Consider the following 5,797-nt stretch of genomic DNA (forward strand, 5'->3'; position numbering starts at 1 on the left):
ACTGCAGACTGTCCCGAAACTGCCCAGCTAGTCCTGTGCTGTCAGCATCATTCCAGCACTGCCAGTCAAACTACCTTTAGCAGTAGTTGCAGAGGAAAGTTGTGTTAAACTTCTCTGCCCCCCACCAGTGCTTTGGGGTGAGCTTAAAAAAAAAAAAAAGCAGCAGTTCTTGGCCCCATACTGCCTTGACAATCCTATCCAGTTTTCCCTTTAATGTTTGCCACATATGGTTTTGAAATCCAGTGTCTGACTTCTTTTCTAAATATAGCATCATAATTCTTTTTTAAAATTATCGATGCCATGAGTCTTATTTGTTTTCAAGACATTTTTTCCTCCTTTTGTAATATAACAAAGTATTGAGAGTTCTTGTATTGTCCATTTCTCATAGGCACATTTGAAGACATTTTATTCATTTTTCTTTATGTTTTGCTGCATATTGGGAAGCATCTCCTTCCCAGATTTTAATCAGAAAGCAGAGTAGCAAAGAGCACATCCCTTGGCCAGGGTGAGCAGCCTGTGCCCCACTATCAGCACAGAGTTTTTCCACACAGCTGTGCCTGGTTCTTTGGTAGCAGAGGTGGACCAAAACCAGTGGTGGTAGCAATAAGGCACAGGCTCAGTGGTTTCTTAGCTGAATTTTGAGTGTTTGTCTCACACTGCACTACCCAGCTGTAACCTCCTCGTGTACTTGTGTTATTGGAGTGACCAAATGGAATTAACTTCACCTGAATGGCTTTGAATTTGCTCTTCCATCATGCAGGATTTTGTCTCAGAGGTGAAAAGTGGCTGAATGTAAGCCTGGATGGTGAAAAAATAAGTAAAGTGAATGAGTTTTATTTCCTCATCTCCCTGCAAATATTTGTATTTTTTATCTAAAAGGCAGGAAGCAGCCTGTGATTTTAGTAATGTGCCTAGAATGAAATCTGGGGTTTTGAACAGCTTTCCCTGCTTTGGCAGTGCTTTCCATTGTCAAGTTCACAATGACTTGTAACAGAACTATTCAGAAGCAATCCTACCAGTGCAGATCTCAATTTTAGTGGCCTGTTACACCCCAAACCACTCCACTTCTTTTGGCAAAGAAAAGAATATACAGTGTTACATCAGGGAAGAAACTGGTAAATGGCATTTGAAAGCAAACAGTTTTATTCATAAAGAGAACAAATCATACCAGAGTACAAGCAGAGTCACAACTGATGATGGTCTTTAACAAGCAGACAGTTCTTCTTGGGTAGTGCAGAGAGATAAAAAGTTATTTTAAAATCATGTGGTATTTTTAAGTTGGAATCAACAGGTTCCATCCTGCTAATGTATAACTAAGGTATAACTAAAATAATGTTTGAAAAAACAATATGTAAGGAAAAAGGCAGTTTTAAATAAGACTGGTAAAACATCCAGAATGATATGAAATATTGTTGATTTTCTTATGGATTACCTCAAATTTTGGACTCATATTGTTGCAAATAATGTATTCTGTACCTGACTGCTGGAATTAATTACAGTCATGGCAAGAAGATTGCTGGAGTTTTTTTGTTGATAATCACATGCAGCCAGTGACATAAAGACCTGGAAGACTGCCAGAATTGCAGTAACTGAATAAAGCTAATTTCTTACATAATTTCCTGACTAGCACTTTCCCAGAGTACAGTAACCCTGCATACAGCATTTGAAAACATTACCAACAGCATTACAGAATGAGGCCCAGTACAATTTAATATCTGAGAGAGGATGAAAATCTAAGGATACAATGTCAGTGGAATAGTCAGAATGGACTTGTATTCCTAAATGTTTCTGTAGAAAAGTTACAGTGTTCTCTGTGTGTCTAGGGCTGAAATAATTTCAAGATTCATCACTCTTTGCTAGTAATGATTTCTTGCTTTTTCGGTTGGACTCTGAATGAGACTGGTAACATAAAATAGTGAACTTTGCAGATGGAAAGGAACTGGTTTTGTAACAGATTGAGTTTTGGGAGCAGGGTGTGGGTAGAAAAAGATATGCATTGCTGGTTTAGTCTCAGACATGTGGTCAGATCCTTTTGTTTGAACCTCCCCACATTCTTCAGGATGTGAGTGGGAGTATTCTCCCATACATGAAAATCTTAAGCGACTCCTGCGACTTCTCTTACAGTGAACCTCTGATACTACTGGTTTCTAAGAAAATAATTTTAAATTAATGTTGAGGTAGGACAGGCATGGAGGTCTAAAGACATGGTGAAATACACAGTGCTTCTGAAATCTGCTGATGAATGAAAGGTGGTGTGAACCACAGCCTGCAAGCTGCAGAATGGTGAGTAAAGGTAATAGTGACAGTCTGAGGCTCCAAATGAGTAGCAGTTGTATGCTGCACCTTCAGCTTTCTAACACAGTGGTTATGTAGTCAGAAAGATTAAACTTGTTCCATTTAGTGGCATTTATCTTCTGATGGGAGTGGTGGTTGTAGATGCAGCAGCAGAATACAAGAGCCAGGGTGCAGCTTTCTTTCCTTACCAGGCACATCCATTGCTCTGTGTGTGGACACCGGTATTTGTGAGAGGAATATCCAGCTCCTTTGACTGGCTATGAGCAGTTCTGCCTGCTGATCATTCAGAGTTTCTCCCCTCTGGTAAGGACTAAATTGTCTCAAGAATTTTCTTCTACAGACCTGGGAAGGTGAACTTTTTAATTCTTTCTTTTTATTTTAAGTTGGGTAACTTTTGCTCCCTTTATGGCCTATAGAGTTGACTGTGTTTGCTTTCACCTCTCTTCCACTTGGCAAGAAGCCAAACCATGACTCTTGGTGGAGGGATGCAGACTTTCTGGTAAAATTGAATATCTGGTAGGATATATGGCTTTGTCCACAACATAAATTCTTAGGAACATGGGAAGTGTAGTGAATATAGACATTTATGAGCACCAAGGTGCCCATGCAGCCCTCATGCAATTCTCAGGGATTGAAGCAGAGCCCATAGGGTGTGTCTGGAATATTATGTTAAAGTACAACTTTCCAATCATGTTAAAGCTAGACTTCCTGTATTTAAGTGTAAACTGCCTTATAGTTTATGCCCAAGTGTCTTTACAGCATTACAAGGGATCTTTTCACCAGGATTTAGCTGTGGTCAGGAATATGTTAATGTATGACAACATCTTATGTTGTAGTAGACAAATTTTTGCTCTCTGTAACTAAACCATGAACCCACAGAGAGAGAGAAGAAACAAAAGTACATATCCCACTTAAGGGAACATTTTGCTGCTGTTATCTTTAGGAGTTATATGACATCTGTGAATTTAGCCTAATATACCTGATCCTAAAAAAAATGCCAATCACCTCCTCAGCCAATCTTAGTAGTGAGAGTGGATATATTCTTTTTTTTTTCCAAGTTACACACAAACTGTTGACACATCATGGTTCAGTTGTGATACACTTATAACATGACTGAACAAAGAAAAGTATTTTTTTCTACATGACTGCTTAGCACACAAACTCAGAGTGATTGGCAAAGCTGAAAACAAAATATTTTTAAGAGAAAATAAAACAAAGCAGGTTATTTAGTAGAGAAGGGAGAGGGGAGTTTTCTTATTGCATTCTGCTTAAGGGACAAAGTGGGGAAATTCCCTAATGTTAGCATGACACAAGATCTTATGTTTGAAGACTTGCAGAAATGTATCTCATGTGGTGACTAATCTCATTTGTCTTTTCTGTTTTTCTGTCACCATAACTGTGATGTTTGAGGACAGCTGGTGTTCTCAGAGCTGAGCCATCCTGTGTGTGTTTGTTCCATGTAAGTCCAGAGACTGAGCCAGCAAGGGCGGCAGTGCAGCCAAACTTGGAGTGCAGAGCCTTGTTCCTCATGCCCTGACAACAGGACTTTCAAGGTGAGTTGTCTTATGACCTTGGGGAGATTATTTTTTTCTGAACAGACACATCCAACAAAGTCATTATCTCAATCCACATGGAGACAGTGAAGCTCAGGAACTCGAATCTATGGACAACTGCATTAGAGGCAGAGATGATTTTGGTGCTCAATATTGTTCCCCTATATCAAAGGGATATATTTAGATAACCTCCCACTAGAAGGTGAAATAAGAGCTTTCCTTTTTCCCAATTTTTATTGAGAGAGCTCTGCTGGGCAGAGTGTTAAGTTCTCCTTCCCATATTCCTAGTGAGTTTTTTTTTTTCCCTAATATTTTAGGGTTTTGTAATGAAAGTGAATTTTAAATGTTGAAGGATAATGTGGGGGTTTCTGAAACTGAATAGGTAAACATATGCTGGGATTATCTTATTTAAGACATTCCTTGTTTGCCACAAAAGAAAAAGAGGAATCCAAAAAATGTATTGCACTTAGCTGTAGCTGTCATGAATGCCAGAGGAGGTCCCATAAAGGGGCTGAAGGTATTTTATTCTATCAATTTGTCAGACTAATCACTGTCTTGTGAGAGGAGTTATTTCAGTAAAGAATGAAAGTCAGCTCTCAAGTGAGAAGGAAATGAATGATGTGAAGAGATACCTGACTCATAATTAACTCTGACAGGTGAGTGTGCACAGTGTTATATAATATTGTATGAACACAGTTTGAAGGCAGTGTATGGTGAGTCACAAATTCTGCATTCTCAAACTTTATAAACCATAGCATGAAGTGATTTTTCTCCTCCTAGATGCTGAATTTTTTGAATAGCAAAACCACTTTTTTGTGTCATATCCTGCTGGTTGTTAAGTACAACTCCTGCATGTCTTCTTCTCTTTCAAAAGTCTCCAGGTGACTCAAGAAAAAAAAAAAAAGGAAGGAGAAACTGGAATATTTTTCAAGAATACATTGCATTCAGTGCATTTTCAGAATCCACATTCCTCTCATATGTATTTCAGTAGCTCTTTGCTAGTTGTGTTCTTCCACAGTGTGTATTTTACTGTGTTCGTTGAGTTATTGTCACTGTTGATTTTAAAAGTCTTAAGGGTATTTCATAGACAAAAAAATCATGCTGAGGTTAAATCAAGTTTAATAACACTTCTTGTTGAATTCTAAGAGGATCATTCTGCTTGAATACTTGGCAGCTGTGAAGTGTTTTAATGAACAGAGCCTTATTTCTATATGAATATTAACATTAATAATAACAATATTAACAGTGTTGATGAATATACATGTTTGTACAGCAAGCAGAAATCTCTTGTGCAGACTTTTTGCACCTCTTTTTCAAGTACATTTTTTCTCAAGGGATGCAGCCTGGAGCCCATGGAATGATTTTGTTGTGCAAAGATGCCAAGCACTAGTTAGTAAAGAGCTTTCAATTGCGAGTGCTCACAGGTGCAGAATGTGTTCCCGTACTTTTACTCTGGCTGTTCTAACCAGAAAATCCTTCTGTCTGTTCCCTAGCAATACATTGGCATCTGCAGCAGCACGTGTTACCCTGGGGTTCATCTTACAGAATGCACAGGAAGGAGGAAATTGTACATTTTGCCTCAGCACCTGCTCATCACCACCTTTATAATTCAGCTTTGCAGAGTAGGATTTGGGATGTCCTACTGTTGTGGTTTGACATGGAAGTGAGTTTTCTCAGGAAGTTGGGGTCAAACCAATCAGTGGTCAGGTTTGGATATTGACACTTGGAGAGATTCATCTCTCCCTTGATGAACTAAGAATTGATCATCTGAAAGGTGGTAACTTGATCAGGAATCCAAGGTTGTGTCTCACTGTGTTTTGGTGGAAATTGGATGGGGGGAGGAGGAATGTTTTGGAAGGTTGTCATCCTGGATTCAGGGTGTGTCTTTTTTCCTTTATTTCTAAGCTTGAGCTTGCTCTGTTCTGTTCCTGGTTGCATCTCACAGCACT

The 5,797-nt window shown here is 38.9% G+C and overlaps 1 long non-coding RNA gene across 1 annotated transcript; it reads left to right on the forward strand.

The window, feature by feature from the left end:
- Positions 1 to 2,533: 2,533 nt before the first annotated feature.
- Positions 2,534 to 5,455, forward strand: LOC110469961 (uncharacterized). The gene is made up of 4 exons (XR_002465332.2): positions 2,534 to 2,598; positions 3,711 to 3,848; positions 4,391 to 4,504; positions 5,342 to 5,455. It is a non-coding gene; the product is annotated as an uncharacterized LOC110469961 (long non-coding RNA).
- Positions 5,456 to 5,797: the final 342 nt, after the last annotated feature.

Source organism: Lonchura striata, chromosome 12, assembly GCF_046129695.1.
Source record: "Lonchura striata isolate bLonStr1 chromosome 12, bLonStr1.mat, whole genome shotgun sequence".
Lineage (NCBI taxonomy): Eukaryota > Metazoa > Chordata > Aves > Passeriformes > Estrildidae > Lonchura > Lonchura striata.